This window comes from Microcebus murinus, chromosome 1, assembly GCF_040939455.1.
Source record: "Microcebus murinus isolate Inina chromosome 1, M.murinus_Inina_mat1.0, whole genome shotgun sequence".
Lineage (NCBI taxonomy): Eukaryota > Metazoa > Chordata > Mammalia > Primates > Cheirogaleidae > Microcebus > Microcebus murinus.
The window spans coordinates 119541392-119559164 of NC_134104.1; the positions used below are offsets into that span (position 1 = coordinate 119541392).

The 17773-nt window shown below is 41.3% G+C and overlaps 1 protein-coding gene across 3 annotated transcripts in view; it reads left to right on the forward strand.

Moving 5' to 3' along the window:
* Window positions 1–1369: 1369 nt before the first annotated feature.
* STAG1 (STAG1 cohesin complex component) overlaps window positions 1370–17773 on the forward strand; it is a 368375-nt gene continuing 351971 nt past the window's right edge. For all 3 annotated transcript variants that reach the window (XM_076005282.1, XM_076005291.1, XM_012787757.3), the window contains exon 1: window positions 1370–1701. The gene's annotated coding sequence lies outside the window, so the exon portion shown is untranslated. The remainder of the gene's footprint in view (window positions 1702–17773) is intronic.

The following is a 17773-nucleotide window of genomic DNA, read 5'->3' on the forward strand; positions in this document are numbered from 1 at the left end:
TTGGTGAGAATTTTTGAGACCACAAACAGGAGGTGGCTACAGATATTTTAAGATGGAGAGACCATCAAACCAGAACTGGAGTCTCATAGCTCTTTGAGCCCAGGAAATTACATGAAGTCATATCTATTAGCATGAATTGGGACTGGCACCTTTAATAACAAGGAAAGCTAGAAACAGTATTTGTGGAGATTACAATACGAAGTCAACCAGAGACTAACAACAACAAAAAATCTATTATAAGTGGGAGTCCACTCACGAATCCATACCCGATCTGGTCGGTTATGATTTCCTCCAGTGAAAAGACACACACCTTTTATAACCCTTGGGAGAAACACCAGAAATAGGGGTTAAGTACTTTATAGCCCTGAAGACTCAAAAGGAGTTGAGCTATTCTAAGGTCAGATTAAAACAGAGCTGGCGATAGCGATAGAGAATTTAGCCATACATGGGGCTAATGACCCGGCAGAGTATTCACTTTTGTAGCCAAAAAGGTGTACGCAGGTTAAAGGTAGGAACACCAGCCACGGAGAGGCAGGTGGAGGGCAGGGGCAAGCAAGATTCTACAGAATAGTTTGGTCTTGATCTCAAGTTAGTGACCATTTCCCTTCCGGCAGCTAGAAGGCTAGGCTAGGATTTTCACGTCCATTTCAGAGCCACCGAGAGTAGTCCCAGGCTGTGGGAGGAGAAATCTAATTCCAATCTGTCTCTATTTTCCCAGTCTACGAGTATTCTCTTCCCACTAACTAGCCAATGCTGCCGCCTTATGCAAAGCCGGCACCACCGAGAGGATTTGTTTTACAGAGGCAGGATGACGCCAATCGGCCTGTGGCGGGCAGTGTTCCGTCTAGATTCACGGCGGGGAAAGTCCCAAACAGTTCCCGAAACCCTTTCATTCCCGCCTGGTGAAAGCGCCTCGTCAACAATAAATCGCTAATACAATGCTGCTCTGATGCCCTTGTTAAACCCGGGAAAGGCGAGAGCTGAGCTCTGCGCGACCACGCCCTCCCGTTTTCGCAGCGTGTCTCTCGGGAGGTGGGTAGGAGCAGCAGTAGCCAGGCTGGGCCGGAGGGACGAGCCAGCCCTGCGACCTGGGGAGGAGCCTAGATGAAGGAACTGGGGGCGTCTCCCTTCCTAGGTCGGCGAGAAGCTCCAAAAATGGCGGGCGGCAACTCGGTGAGCCGGCCGCGCAGGCGCCGCGGAAGCCGTCCTTCCGCCTGTCTTGGGCGGCCCAAGAATCGTCCATAGCGCCCTCACCCAGAAGTATACGCAGCTCATGATTGGCTGAGCTGCGCGAGCATTCCTTGTCGGGGCGGAGCCGCCACGCCGCGGCCACGTTTCCCGCCCCGCTGTTGCGCGTGCGCGCAGTTACCACAGGAAAGCGTTTGCGCGCGCCCCCGTCGCGGCCCCCAGCTCGCGCCTCTGCTCCCTCCCCTTCCCGAGCAGGCCCGTCCCGTCAGAGAGGCAGTGAGCACCGCGGCCAGCAGAGGGCGGTCCGGACCCAAGTCTGCAGCGGCGCCATTGGCGTGTGGAAAATGCCACCAGATGGCGGGTTAGGATTGCAGCTCCGTTGAAGGCGCGGTCCCAGCTCCCGAACCCCCGGCGACCACCCCGTAACAACCCCCCCACATCGGGAATAACACACCGGAGACTTTTGGGGGGAAACTAGGTCGACGGCCGGCGGCGCCTGGATGGGCAGCTGAGGTGAGTGCGGGCGGCGGCGACGGCGGCGGGGGGCGGGAAAGAGGGGGAATGCGGCGGCAGCAGCGCGGGGGCTGGAAGCGCCGATCCAAGATGGAGGCCGGGCGAGAGCGAGAGAGCGCGAGCGGGGAGCGGGCGGGCGGGCCGGGCGCGGGCTCCGCGCGGGGGAGGGAGGCCGCGCGGGCCTGTGCGGGGTGCGGCGGCCGCGGGCCGTCCGAGTGCCCGGAGAGGCGACTGTGGGTGCGGCGGGCACCCTGGCGCCCTCGTCGCTCCCCACCCCTCCCGCGGGCCCCGAAAATTTTGCCCCCGCCCGCCCGGGCACTACGGCGACAGGCGCGGAAGCCTTTGTGGCGCGCTCGGGCCCGCCGCCAAGCCCGCCCTCCGCCCCCCCCCGCCCGGGCTCTCGGGACTCGCCCGCGCCCAACGGGGCTGGGCCGAGGCAGGCTGGCGCGAATGCCTTCCGCCGACCGCCGACCTGCGTTTCTGCGGTGTTTTAGCGGCGGCGTCGTCACATGACAGCGAGCTCGCTTTGGCAGAGGGGCCTGGGGGTCGCTCGGCGTGGCGGCTGGCCCAGGCCTCTTGTTGGTGGGGTGGGGCAGGGGGCTAGCGATTGGGGGTGATGGGGTGTCGAAACCGGGCTTTCCCGCTATCGGCCTTCCCCACCCCCGACGGGGGCCTCCTCGTGAAACGTGTACAGGCCAGAGCACTGCCCCGCTAGTTTGCCAGTCCCCCGGGAGACGAGGCCAATAAAAGTTGTTTTCCCTCCTTTCTCAGGGTGGGGGCGGGGTGGGAAACTGGAGCGCCTGGAGTTGGACCTGAGCCTCATTTGGAGGGTCCGAACTGGGTGCTACTTGTGTGGTGTAGGTCCTAAGAAATTTTTAGGCTTTAGGATTGTAATGTCACCCCATCTTCCCACATTTGAAATGTTATCGATTCTCTGCACATTGCGGGGAATCGTGTCCCGGACTTATCAGTCATGGGATGGTTTTGGACGCTTATAGAATTAAAACAATGGTATTTGTGATAACGAATTATTTGCTGTTAAAGTTGGTGATTAGATAATGAATATAGTTTATTTTTGAGGTTATGACCAGGACTATATTTTGCATCTTCTCAGCAAAAATAGTGTTTGTGAAAGTATCTGAATTGGCGTAAAGTTGTATGATTTGTAGCTTATGTGGAATTTGATGTGACTCTACCTTTTGGTTTTCCGTGTGTGTTTTAAGAAAATTGGAATTTATGATGGTGAAGTACTTACGGAAATATACAGAACAGTGAGAATAAAAACGACTTGTTTATTGTATGGTATATAATACCTTGTTCTCATGTTCATAATGTATGAAGAATAAAGATTAAAAAAATTTGACCAAGGAGGGAAGTATGGAAAGACCATATTGCTTTTGATTTTTGAGAATGCTTATAACATAAATTGTCACCTAAATAAAGTTATAGAAAACCTACAGGTGTTTTGACAAAAATTTTTTTCTTTACATATTCAAAATGTATTTGCATAAACCAAATTCATTCAAGTGGTCATTTTTACAAACTACTTTTGAGCAGACATTTTTCTGTATCCACTTTAGTTTTGGTGTTCTGATAAAGCTAGGGAGTATTTACATAGCTATGAAATATGGAAATATGTTATTAGGATTGCCTCCTGTGAGGTGAGTAATACAATTATTGTTGATATGAATGGCTCTTTTAAAGTGGTAAGGGAGCTGTGGTATAGGGAAGAAGTGGGCACTAGCTTTGTGATCTTTAGGATGTTATTCTTTGAGCCGTACTTTTCCTCATCTCTGAAATGGGAGTAATGTGGTGGTTTAACAAGATGTGTATGTAAAACCCCTTGTTAATTGCTAAAACTTAGCATTTATACTTTATACAGTTTTAATCTCGTTTCCTTGATTCTGGATCTGTATATTTTCATAATCAGTGGTATGAGAAAATATGATATACTTTGGGGAAAAGATGCCTTTTTCCCCTTTTATTTTCTTCATTGCTTTGTGCTCTGTCTTTTATATCCTTATTTTCATTTGGTACATAACAAATTATTACAAATTTAGCTAAACATTTATTTCAGTTTCTATACAAGTTTAGGTAGGTGTATTGGGCTCTGTTTAGCATCTCACTGGCTGAAATCAAGGTGTCAGCTATGGCTGCAATTCTTATCTGTGGCTTAGGGTCCTCCTTCAAGGTCACAACTTGTTGATGGAATTAATTTCTTTGTGGCAGTGTGACTGAAGTCCCCATCTTCTTGCTAGCTGTTGGCCAAGGATTGCTCTCAGTTCCTTAACATGTGACCACCACATAGGTGGTTCATAATAACATGGCTGTTTGCTTTTATTCAGGCAAAGCAGGAACCAGTCTCTCTTCCCTTTGACTTCCTTTTAAGACCCCTTTTAAAAAGCTTAACACATTAGGCCATGCCTACCCAGATACTCTCCTTTTGGGTAAACTCAACTGATTAAGGACCTTAATTACATATGCAAATATCTCTTTTGTCATATAATTACAGGAGTGATATCCTATTATATCTACAGGTCTCTCCTACACACAAGGGGAGGGGATTATACAAAGGTATGGGTCATTGGAGGTTCTTAATAATTTTGCCTGCCATGGGGAAAGAAGTATCTATACATTAGCTTGTTTAGAATCTGGACATGCAAGGAGAACAGTAGCCCCACTTGATCAGTTTTTAGTCTTTTCCTCTTTTTCCTTTCCTATATTTCCTGGTACCTCAGTTTAAGTACTTCCTTCTAGAAAAGCATTTTATTGCACTGAGAGGAAATTAAAAATAAAAACTAAAATTAAAAAAAGTTAAAACGAAAGTCATTGGGGGAAAGGAAATTCAGTAATTCTTGCCATTTTTTGATGGCTATTGTTTTTACCTGTTTTAGAGATGAGATTAAATCTCAGAGATGTTAAGGAATTTAAGTGCTTAGATTACATTTCTATTAAGTGGCAGATTCACACATTCATTGCATCAGACATTTGCTGTGGCATGATTGGTCCAGCAGCTTGTGAGGAGAGAATTCTTATGAAGAAAGTAGTTATTTGAATGTGTCAAGAGTAGAGATATTATTGGTAAAACAAAGAAGGTAGCAGAAGTTTGGTCATGGCATGTATTTTAATAGTCCAAGAAGCAAAATATTTTCAAGAGTAGGCAGTTAGAACAGTATTAGGTAAGGATATCAAGCTTAAAAGACTATAACTGGGAGTTAAAATTGTTAACGAGATACAGCTTAATTTTAAATACAGAGATGATATAGTAGGGGCTTGGTGAATCTTTGCCAACTGAATAAAAATGTGAATCTTTAAAATTTAGATGATTCTTGTTACTGTGGTACTCTGTAGGGAAAAAGTCGGAAGCACACACCTAAAAAGATGTTCTTTATAAGCCACAGAATGAGAAGATTCTTGAGGAAGGAGTTAGCATTGTATCTACAGAGAAGGAGGGGTCAATTTTCTGTCTTTTTGGTAGTCAAGAGGACAGAATCCTTGCTTCCTATCATTTAATGCTGAGAGAAACCTCATCCTATTAAGAAATGTCATTCTTTTAATGTGAACTTTAAGTAGGTCATAGTCCATTTGATTTTATAGAATTTTTTCTCCATATAACACACTCCTTATTGCTTCCCTCAGATTTTTTTTCTCTTCTAAATCTCTGTTCTTGCTAGTCAGTACTTGAAAGACATCTCAAGTTCTACCTTCTTTATAAAATACAGTCCTTTGTGCCATGGGCCTAAATGATGTACCAGTTAGTTAGTTGTCCAGCTGTCTCTATGGAGTTTTGTTGTAAACATCTATAACAACGGCTTTTAACTTACTAGAAAGTAGCAGCTACAAAGACATTTTACACTGTGGCCCAGTATACACATCCACACACACAGGAAAGAAAAGTTTCATGAACTAATATTTAATCTTTATGTAGTATACCATGATATTTTCTGAACTTTTTTATTAAGAGTGCTGCTTGCAACTCAACTAAGCGATTATAACTCACAGGAACACAGTTGGAAAAGCACTGACGTATATTCTCATTGGTAGAAAGTAAAGTGCAAAGTAGAGCAATAAGGAAACCATTTCACTTCCATCACATTGATAAACATTAAAAAGTCTGATAATATCAAGTGTTGAAGACAATGTAGAGAAATTATACTCCAGCTTTTGGTAGAGGTATAAATTGGTACAGTCATTTTGGGAAAGCATTTTAGTAGGAGTATTTAGTAAGTTGAAGATACACATATTTTAAACCTAGCAGTTATATTCCTGTCTTTATATTCCTGATGAGAGAAATTATTATATTTAATACTAGGATATGTGAACAAAATGTTCATAATAGCCTTATTTGCAGTAGCCAAAATTCAGAAATATACTAAAATGTCAGTGGTAGAAGGGAAAGTTAATGGTGGTTTTCTTTCTTTCTTTTTTTTTTTTTGAGACAGAGTCTCGCTTTGTTGCCCACGCTAGAGTGAGTGCCATGGCTATCAGTCTAGCTCACAGCAACCTCAAACTCCTGGGCTCAAGCAATCCTTCTGCCTCAGCCTCCCAAGTAGCTGGGACTACAGGCATGCGTGACCATGCCCAGCTAATTTTTTCTATATATATTAGTTGCCCAATTAGTTTCTATTTATAGTAGAGACAGAGTCTTGCTCTTGCTCAGGCTGGTTTCAAACTCCTGACCTCGAGCAATCCGCCCGCCTCGGCCTCCCAGAGTGCTAGGATTACAGGCGTGAGCCACTGGGCCTGGCCTATGGTGGTTTTCAAAAGTCAAAATAATCTTGGTTCCTGGACAACCTGACTTGGTCACAGTATATTAAGCATCCTTTTTACATTTACTAATAATTTGTTAGGGATTTTGGCATATTTCTTGAGAGCTTGTTTGGAGGTTCTAACAGGGGAGCGCAACTACTCCTATACCCTTGACCAGTCCTCCTCTATCAGGGAAGGTTGTCCTCTTCAAGCGTGCAGCTTGGGGAGGGACGCACATGGAGTGGTGAAGGGAGGAAGGGGACATGAGCTTAGCCAGCCAGATCAGCCGAATCAACCCTGGCGATCACTGGGGTGACAGATGTCCCAGCCAGATCACCCTCACATCCTGGCATATTTGTTAAAGAAGGATATTGTTTTGTATTTTTGTTGTACTGTCTTTGTCAGGTTTTGGTTTATTATTTGGTTTATTATGACCTCATAAAAAAAGGTTGGGAAGTGTTCCTTCTGTTTACTGAGTTTGTGTAATACTCTTACTAATCAATTCTTCCTTGAATGTTAGAATTTACCAGTAATACCATTTGGACCTGGAATTTTCTTTTGGGTTGTTTTTTGATAAGTTCAAATTCAGTTTTTATTCTAGACATAGGGGTGTTCAGATTTTCTGTTTCATTTTGTGTCAGTTTTGGTAGATTGTGTTTTTAAGAAATGTTCATTTTATCTAATTTGTTGGCATGAGTTTATAAGATTCCCTTGTTAGCCTTATAATTTCTGTAGGGTCTGTGGTGATGTCTTCTCTTTAATTTGTAGTATTGTTAATGTGTTCTTTTTATCCTGGCCAGTCTAGTAGTTTATCAGTTTTTTATCTTTTCAAATAATCAGCCTTGCTAATTTTCTGTATTTGTCTTTACTATCTCATGTTTCTGTTCTTTATAATTTTCTTTTTTCCTCTTACTTTGCCCTTTTTCTAGCTTTTTAAAGTGAAACCTTAGATCATAGATTTTAGGCATTTCTTGTTTTCTAATAAAAGCATTTGAAGCTGTAGATTTCCCTTTAAGCACTGTTGCTGCATCCTACAGATTTTGATACATTATATTTTTAGTCATCATTTAGTCTGAAATAATTTCCAGTTTGTCTTGTGACTACTTCTTTTACCCATGGATTATTTAAAAGTACATTTAGTTTTCAGTATGTGGAAGTATTCTAGATACCTTATTATATTTAACTGAAGTTCATTTTGAAATCAAAGAATATATTGTGTATGATTTTAGTCCTTTTAAATTTATTGAGCTTTGCTTTATGGGCCAGCATATAGTCCATCTTGGTTAATGTATCTTTCACATGTGAACAGAATGTATATTCTGCAATTATTGGGTATAGTATTCTGGAAATATCATTTAGATTGAGGTGTTTTTTTTTTCTGATTTTTTTTTTTTTTTAGACAGAGTCTAGCTTTGTTGCCCAGGCTAGAGTGAGTGCCATGGCGTCAGCCTAGCTCACAGCAACCTCAAACTCCTGGCTCAAGCAATCCTCCTGCCTCAGCCTCCCAAGTAGCTGGGACTACAGGCATTCGCCACCATGCCCGGCTAATTTTTTGTATATATATTAGTTGGCCAATTAATTTCTTTCTATTTATAGTAGACACGGGGTCTCGCTCTTGCTCAGGCTGGTTTCGAACTCCTGACCTCGAGCAATCCACCCGCCTCGGCCTCCCAGAGAGCTAGGATTACAGGCGTGAGCCACCATGCCCAGCCTAGATTGAGGTGTTTTAATAGCGTTTTTCAAATCATCTGTGTGCTTACTGATTTTTTTTTTTTTTTTTGGTCTTGTTCTATCAGTTGCCATGAGGAAAATTAAAATATCCAACTATGACCGTGGAATTGTCTATTTCTCTTAATTATGTCAAATTTACCTAATTCATTTTGAAGTGCTGTTATTAGACACGTAAAATTTGTAATTATTATGTTTTGACAAATTAACCTTTTTATGAAATGTCTGTGTATCTCTGTCAATCTTTGTCTTGACATCTGCTTTATCTGATATTAACATAGCCTTGAGCTCTTTCCACAGTATCTCTTTTTCCACCCATTTACTTAAAACTCTCTTTTTCATTATATTTTAAGTGTACTTTTTGATAGTAACATATGTTTGAGTCTTTTTTAATCCCTTCTGACAATACGGAAGTGAAATCTCTCTTTCACTTATAATAAACATTGGTTGTATGCTAATGTCTGTCAAGAACCATGAAGGGTTTGAGATTTTACCCTAATATTTGCAAGCTAACAAGTTAACCTGGCATAGTTTAATGGGTGTTGGTAGAAGCCATGAAATGACTATCAGAGATGAAGAGCTATGCATTACAGTAGTAGCCAGAGAATCAGCATTTGCATTAGATCTCTGAACCCCAGTTTGCCTAGAACAGTAGGACGAGGTCCAGCTGATACTGCACACGGAATGGGTTGCATTACAAGAGAGGAATCAGAAGTTTAAGGAAACTCACATCTTTTATTATGGGAAATAAGTATGCCTTTTGCTGTGGTAGAGACATTATCTCTTTTTCAGGACTGTCCACTATATATAAACATCCTTGGAAAACATCAGAACAAAGGCATTCAGTGCCACTGTTCTCAAGACATGCTGAAAATGGAGAGAACCATGGAGAATTGTCTCTGAAAACTGCCAAATGCATTTGCTCAATTTCTCTTATGTTACTCGCGTCTTAATTTTTTCTTGTTTCCTACATAGCCACAATGCAGCTTTCCATGCACTGTACTTTATCCATGCACTGTACTTTTCTGTAGGTTTTATGCTGTCACCAAATTGTATTATGTACTTGTATCCTTCTCCCACATCTCTGTTCTGCTGTATATATGTGAATAAGAAAACACTCACTGAGCATTTATTATATACCAATAAACAATTACAATAACTATGTGGGGTAGTTATTTTGCTGGTCTTACCTCCTTTTACTGGTGAGGAACTGAGGCTTGGGTTACATGTCCCATGTTTGTAATTAGTGAGGGACACATTTTGGAGAAGCTTTTGTAGTATATTTCTTGACCTTAGTAGTAATTAAGTAGAGTGCTTGCTTTAAAGTTCTTTAAAGAGTTATCTAGACTGACATATTGTACTGCATAATTGATAATAGCTCACAAAAAGAAAAACAAGAAAAGCAAACAGCTATAGAATCAGTGTAAAATCTTTCTGGATAACTTCAGCCAACATTTATCATCCTCTGTGTATATCACCTATTATTGCATTTATTGTTGGCATCATAAGGTTTAGTAAAGTGGTCGTGTTCATAAGGCACAATATCCTGTGCAATGTTTTAAACTTATTGTCCTAAACTAGTAAATAATAGAGTCAGGATTTGAACCCAGGCTTAATTTCAGAATGCAGACTCTTAAGTTTCTTAATGACCTATTTTTCTTTCATCCTTATTTCTGCATCTTGAAGTGCTTTGCATTTTAAAGTTTATTTTACAGAGATTTGCTTTTCTTCCCTATTCCACCATGTGATACTTGTGTTCTCTTGGGTAGAGCATTTAATTTCTGGAGGCTTCAATTGTCTTATCTCTATGATGGGAATACAGTTAAGATTCTTTCTTATTTATTTTATTTTTAAAAATTTACTTAATTTTTAATTGACAAAAATTGTATATATTTATGGTGTATAACACCATGTTTTGGTGTATGTATACATTACGAAATAGATCAAGCTAATCAGCACATGCATTACTTCACATATGTTTTTTGGTAGTGAGAACACTTAAAATCCACTGTCTTAAGCAATTTCAAGTATACAAACATTGTTATTAACTATAGTCACCATGTTGTACAATAGATCTCTTGAACTTATTCCTAACTGAAATTTTGTATCCTTTGATCAGTATTTCCCCAATTCCCGTCTTTACCATCAGCCCCTGGTAACCCATGACTCTACTCTGTTTTATGAGTTCCACATAAATGTTGAACATAAACATATTTGTAGATTCTATTTTTTTCCATTTTTTTATTTCAGCATATTATGGGGGTATAAATGTTAAGGCTACGCATATTGCCCATGCCTCCCCCCATGAGTCAGAGCTTGAAGTGTGACCATCCCCCAGACATTGCATATCTCACTCATTATGTTTGTATATACTCTTCCCCTCCTCCCCCCTCCCACCTGCCCAACACCTGATAAATGTTATTCCTATATGTCCACTTAGGTGTTGATCCGTTAAATGCAATTTGCTGGTGAGTATATGTGGTGCTTGTTTTTCCATTCTTGAGATACTTCACTTAGTAGAATGGGTTCCAGCTCTATCCAGGAAAATACAAGAGGTGCTATATCACCATTGTTTCTTAAAGCTGAATAGTTCTCCATGGTATACATATACCACATTTTATTAATCCATTCATGTATTGATGGGCACCTGGGTTGCATCCACACCTTTGTGATTGTGAACTGTGCTGCTGTAAACATTCGAGTGCAGGTGTCCCATTTGTAGAGTGTCATTTGATCTTTTGGGTAGATTCCCAGTAGTGGAATTGCTGGATCAAATGGTAGATCTACTTGTATCGCTTTAAGGTATCTCCATATTGCTTTCCACAGAGGCTAAACCAGTTTGTAGATTCTACATATAAATGAGATCATGAGGTATTTGTCTTTCTGTGCCTAGGTTATTTTGTTTAACATAATGTCACCCAGGTTCATCCATGCTTTCGCAAATGACAGGATTTCCTTCAGTTAAGTTTTTTTCCAACAATATTTTTATGAGTGCTTATGCCATGTCTGGTAGTGGATATACAAAGTTGATAAATACGTAGGTTCTGTTCTTAAAAGGCTTCTGTTCTATTGAAAGAGATTTAAAACAAAAGAAACAAAACCCACAAAGCAACAAAACAAACCAACAGAAATAATACATGAAATGTTGCGGCTGGGGGGAAGTAGGTTCAGGATACTTAGGAAGCATAAAATATGCAGGTAAGAGGAGATGCCCTTCTCCCTGTCAGCCCCCTACCCTGAATAACAATAGATTATTTTTATGTGTCAGGAAGTGACAAACAGAAGTCAGAAGAGTTTTTCAGCATAGTCCTTTTATTTTCTAATCAAGATAACATTATTAGTTAAATATTGCCTCTGCTGTTTTTTGGCTTTCTGACAAGATTTCCCTTCATAATTACTGAATTGGTTTAAAGGTCCAGGTGGTAGTTTGAGACACCACTCTCTGTCTTCTCAATTTTACAGAGGCAGAAAAAAGGTGTTTTATTCATAGTCAAGCATGAATATGACCTGATTCTCTCCTTTGAGTTACTTGCCTCTTTTTTTTATCCTAAAGCTCAGAGTCTAGTGTGATTATATCAGGTTACAATTTTTCCTCTCATTTGGGGCACCGAGATGTAGCTATCCTCTGTTCTCTAGCACAGGAAGTACAAACTAGCAAGTGTGCAGAAATTCTTAAAACATAATGCAAGATACAAAAATTAAAGAATATCTTAAGCTGTATTCTATTTTATTGTTTTAGCCTAAGTTAACTTTTGGGAAGAAAATACCTTACTATGTACTATGTGCTGCTATTATAGTTAAAAAGCTCATCTGTTCACGGATGAAGGAAGCACTATCACATGATAAATGGCTAAGAAAGCCATTGTCTATTATCTAAGAGAGTTCCTGCCACTGGAGTCGCACTGTTGTGTCAAAGGGACTCTATCCCTTTCTGGCACACTGTTGTGTAAAATTTTGAGTCTGTCCCTTTCTGGCTATGTAAATTTGGGCACATTCTTTAACATCTTAAAACCTCAGTTTTTCCATCTGTAAAGTGGGAATAATAATAAAAATATTCTAATAGCTATAGTTAAAAAAGTTAACTTTTAACCATTAGACTATATTACATTGTACACAGATCCAAAAAACATTAATCTTAAAAGATGAATAAAATTATGATCTAGATAAATGGTGAGGTTACTTTCCAAAACCAAATTATTTATTTATTTTTTTTTTCAGACAGAGTCTTGCTCACTCTTTTGCCTAGGCTAGAGTTTAGTGGCATCGTTATAGCTCAGTGCAACCTCAAAGTCCTGAGTTGAAGCAATCCTCCAGTCTCAGCCTCCCAAGTATCTGGGGCTACAGGTGTGTAGCACCATGTCCAGCTAATTTTTCTGTCTTTTGTAGAGATGGCATCTTGCTATGTTGCCTAGGCTGGTCTCAAACTCCTGGCCTCAAACATTCACCTTGGCCTTTGAAAGTGCTAGGATTACAGATGTGAGCCACTGCACTTGACCAAAAGAATTTTAATTAATTGGTTCTTACCAGCTTGAAGAGCTAGCAGTAGAATAAAACTTTATTGATGAGATTGGCCAGATGATTAGGTACTCTGGTTAATTGAGAGAGAAAAGTTATAACCAGTGTTTTCTGCTTATTATTAAACATGTTTCAAAATGTAGGCCCTTTTTATTTCTTTAGAAAAGTACTACATCCTAGAAAGTCATTTTAATGCTTTCTTAGTAACTGGTAAATTTTGGTGGATTTATCAGGATTATTTATGAAGATAGCTTTGCATGTATAATTCTGCAAACAAAGGGAATAGGGATGAATCTTTTCCAAGAGCAAAACATATCCTGGTAAGTTATCTTTTAGAGTAAGTTCCTAGACAAAATAACATGATGACTATTTTTTCTTACTGTAAGAGTGGGATACAAAGAACAAAATTGTGGTTAACTAAGAGTTTTGTTTTTTTTGTTTAAGTTATAGACAGTTAAGATTTTATTTTATAAATATAAAGGCAGCATGGTGTAGAAGAGAGAAAACTAGCAAAGGGCTAGAGATCCAAGCTGTTTTAATTACAGCTCTACCACTAATTAGTTGCCTTTTTTATTTTATTTTTAAAGACACTGGGTAGGCTGGATGTGGTGGCTCATACCTGTAATCCTAACACTCTGGAGGCTGAGGTGGGAGGGTCACTTGAAGTCAGGAGTTTGAGACCAGTCTAAGTGAGAGCCAGACCCCATCTCTACAAAAAATAGAAAAAATTACCAGCTGTGGTGACATGTACCTGTAGTCCTAGCTACTTGGGAGGCTGAGGCAAGAGGATCACTTGAGCCCAGGAGTGTGAGGTTGCAGTGAACTATGATGACTCCACCACACTTGGGGTGACAAAGACTCTATTTCATTAAAAAAAAAAAAATACATAAAGATACAGGGTGTTGCTCTGTGGCTCAGACTGGAGCGTAGTGACACGACCACAACTTACTGCAAACTCCAAGTCCCAGGCTCAAGCAGTTCTTTTGCCTTAGCCTTCTGAGTAGCTGGGAGGACAAAGTTTGTGCTACCGTGCCTAATTTTTATTTTTTGTAGAAACAGGGTCTCCCTACATTGCCCAGGCTCGGCTTGAGCTCCCGGCCTCAAGCAGTTCTTCGGCCTTGGCTTCTCACAGTGCTTGCATTATAGGTGTGAGCCACTGCCGAGCCAGCTGTGTGTCTTTGAGTCATTATTTCTCTGGGCCTCAATTTCTTCATCTCTAAAATTAGTGTCTGGGATTAGATAACTGGTTTCCAAGATTCCTATAATTTTTTTTAGTCCCTCTTGAAATAATCATGAAATCAACTCTTAATCAGGTAATGCAGTTTTTGCTTTGAAAGTCCTTAATTTAGAAAGACCCAAGTGTGATATTTTACCTCCACGTCTTCTACCTGTTTATTAGTCATTCTTTCCTCTTATTGATAAGTGTCACAGACCAAAGACAGTTTTTTTTTTTTGTTTTTTTTTTGAGACAGAGTCTTGCTTTGTTGTTTAGGCTAGAGTGAGTGCTGTGGCATCAGCCTAGCTCACAGCAACCTCAAACTCCTGGGCTCAAGCAATCCTGCTCACAGCAACCTCAAACTCCTGGGCTCAAGCAATCCTGCTGCCTCAGCCTCCCGAGTAGCTGGGACTACAGGCATGCGCCACCATGCCCGGCTAATTTTTTCTATATATATTAGTTGGCCAGTTAATTTCTTTCTATTTATAGTAGAGACGGGTCTCGCTCTTGCTCAGGCTGGTTTCAAACTCTCGACCTCGAGCAATCCACCCGCCTCGGCCTCCCAGTGTGCTAGGATTATAGGCGTGAGCCACCACGCCTGGCCCAAAGACAGTGTTGATAATTTGGATATCAGTGTTGATATTTAGTTTTTGGTGCGAAGTGTGGGTGTTTGCTTCTTCATTGATTTGATGAAAAAGATAGATTGGCAAGTATTTCTATATAATTTTATTCCTTGAGTCACTCATCAAGCATTTATTAAACATCAGCAGTAAGCCATACCTGTGGTTGTAAAGACATTAAACCACAGTTCTTGTTTTCCTGAAGTATGGAGGGGGCACATCAACACTCAGAATTTAGGGCTGGATATGATGGTTCACATCTGTAATGCCAGTACTTTGGGAGGCCAAGGCAGGAGGATTTCTTGAGGCCAGGAATTCGAGGCTGCAGTTAGCTATGATCGTGCTAGTGCACTATAGCCTGGGTGACAGGGTGAGACCCTGTCTCTTAAAAAAAGAAGAAAAACAAGAACTTATATACCCTTCTTCAGAAATCCTTTCCTAATACTCTTATTGCACCCCCCTCCCTCCTATCCATAGTTGGTCTAAGTGCTCTCTCTGCCTTTGTGCTTTAGTGGTACACTGTGCCAGGACTGCCATGAATGGCTGTGGATTTGTTTCCTGCATAAAGGTACCTGGCCACGTAGAGGTGGACGCTGAAATCCAGATTTTATTCTGCTTGACAAACTGTCCATTTGCTTTTTTTTTTTTTTTTTTTGAGACAGAGTCTCGCTTGTTGCCCAGGCTAGAGTGAGTGCCGTGACGTCAGCCTCGCTCACAGCAACCTCAAACTCCTGGCTCAAGCAATCCTTCTGCCTCAGCCTCCCAAGTAGCTGGGACTACAGGCATGCGCCACCATGCCCGGCTAATTTTATATATATATATATAGGCCAATTAATTTCTTTCTATTTATAGTAGAGACGGGGTCTCGCTCTTGCTCAGGCTGGTTTCGAACTCCTGACCTTGAGCAATCCGCCCGCCTCGGCCTCCCAGAGTGCTAGGATTACAGGCGTGAGCCACCGCGCCCGGCCTGTCCATTTGCTTTTTTCGTATTTTCGTATTTTCCTTTTCCAGAGGAGTCAGGGTTTCCTAATTTTTTTTTTTTTTTTTTTTTTTTTTTTTGAGATAGAGTCTCGCTTTGTTGCCCAGGCTAGAGTGAGTGCCGTGGCGTCAGCCTAGCTCACAGCAACCTCAAACTCCTGGGCTCGAGTGATCCTTCTGCCTCAGCCTCCCAAGTAGCTGGGACTACAGGCATGCGCCACCGTGCCCGGCTAATTTTTTATATATATATCAGTTGGCCAATTAATTTCTTTCTATTTATAGTAGAGACGGGGTCTCGCTCTTGCTCAGGCTGGTTTTGAACTCCTGACCTTGAGCAATCCGCCCGCCTCGGCCTCCCAAGAGCTAGGATTACAGGCGTGAGCCACAGCGCCCGGCCTTTTTTTTTTTTTTTGAGACAGAATCTTGCTCTGTTGCCCAGGCTAGAGTGCCGTGGCATCAGCCTAGCACAAAGCAACCTCTATCTCCTGGGTTCCAGCGATCCACCTGTCTCAGCCTCCTAAGTAGCTGGGACAGCAGGCATGCACCACCACACCCGGCTAATTTTTTGTTTTTAGTTGCTCTGCTGAGTTTTTCCATTTTCAGTAGAGATGAGGGTCTTACTCTTGCTCAGGCTGGTCTTGAACTCCTGAGCTAAAGCCATCCTCCTGCCTTGGCCTCCCAGAATGTTAGGATTACAGATGTGAGCCACCACACCTGGCCAGCCTTTTCTAATTCTTACAAAAGAATCTGTGTGTGCCAGCAGATATCTACCCTGTGCATTCGTGTGCCATTAACACACTATAAAAAAGCACTGTTGTGCTTTTTTTTTTTTTGTAGTCAACTTTATAATAGGTAATGAATGCCTTGAGATGGTTTCTTAAGTGAACAAATGCTTCCTCAAGGAGGTGAATTCTTATGTGAATTTTGAAAGAGAAGTGAAAGCCAGGCTAGAGTGGGATGGTGGAGCTGGGAATTCACATTCCAAGTGAAGGAACAGTATATGCAAAGAGTCAGAGATGTGATCTAGTATAGCCCAGTTGTTCTCATAATGTGATCCTTGTGCCAGTGGTGTCATCAGCATTGCCTGGAAACTTGTTAGACATGCAGATTCTTAGACCTCACCCTAGGCCTGCTGACTCAAAAATTATGGGAGTAGAGACTAGCAATCTGTCTTTTAACAAGTCCTGCAGGTGATTTTGATGCAGGCTGAAGTTTGAGAACCACTACTGTGTAGCCCACCTCTCGGTAAGTGTTACTTGAGTGTGTTTAGAGCATGGGGTGCCTGTGGAAGAGTAACTAAAATACAGTGTATTTTAGTGGTGACCAGAGAGTGCCAAGACTAAAGAATTTGAACTTTGTCCTTAGGCTAGTGGCTGCACATTAGAATCACTTAGGAGCTTTAATGTTTGGGATTTACCCCAGACCAGCTGAGCCCAAATTTCTGAGTTTTCTGTTGCAGTGAGGGTTGTGAACTATATAACTGACAGGACTTGGTTGCTGATCTTAGTAGTGTACATGTTTTTTGAAAATGTGTCAAATATTGTGTCAACTAGTATGGTAATTAAATAATGTAGTAATTTTATATAGGTATTATTCCCATTTCACAGGTAAGGTAGAGAGATTAAGTACCTTTTCCCAACATTACATAGCTAGATAATGGTGGGTTCGATTCCAGGGTTTTGTGACTCTAAGGTCTAATCTAATCTCTTAAGCAATTAAAAAACCCCCTGAGGTTCATGAACTTGGACGGGAAAATAATCACATCTTTATTTTCACTAACCTCTAACTGAAATTTAGCAGTTCCTTCAATTAAATTATTTATTTATTTATGAATTTAAGAGATGGGATCTTGCTCTTTGGCCCAGGCCAGAGAGCAGTGGTATGGTCATAGTTCCCTGCAGCCTTAGACTCTTGGGCTCAAGCAGTCATCCCACTCCAGCCTCCTGAGTAGCTGGGACTACAGTCATGCGCCACCATACCCAACTCATTTTTTATTTGTATTTATGTGGAGAGAGAGTCTCACTGTATTGTCCAGGTTGGTCTAGAAGTCCTGGCCTCAAACAATCCTACCTTGACCTCTAAAAATTCTGGGATTATAGGTGTGAGCCATTGTTCCTGGCTTTAGAGTTTTTTTTTTTTTTTTTTTTTTAAGGCTGGTCAAGTGAAGCAGTGGGAGCTGCCTTCAGTATTGAATGTAGGCAGCATACCTCTTTTGTCATCAATAGAAATTGGAAATATTTTCATATTACAGATGTTGTAGATATCT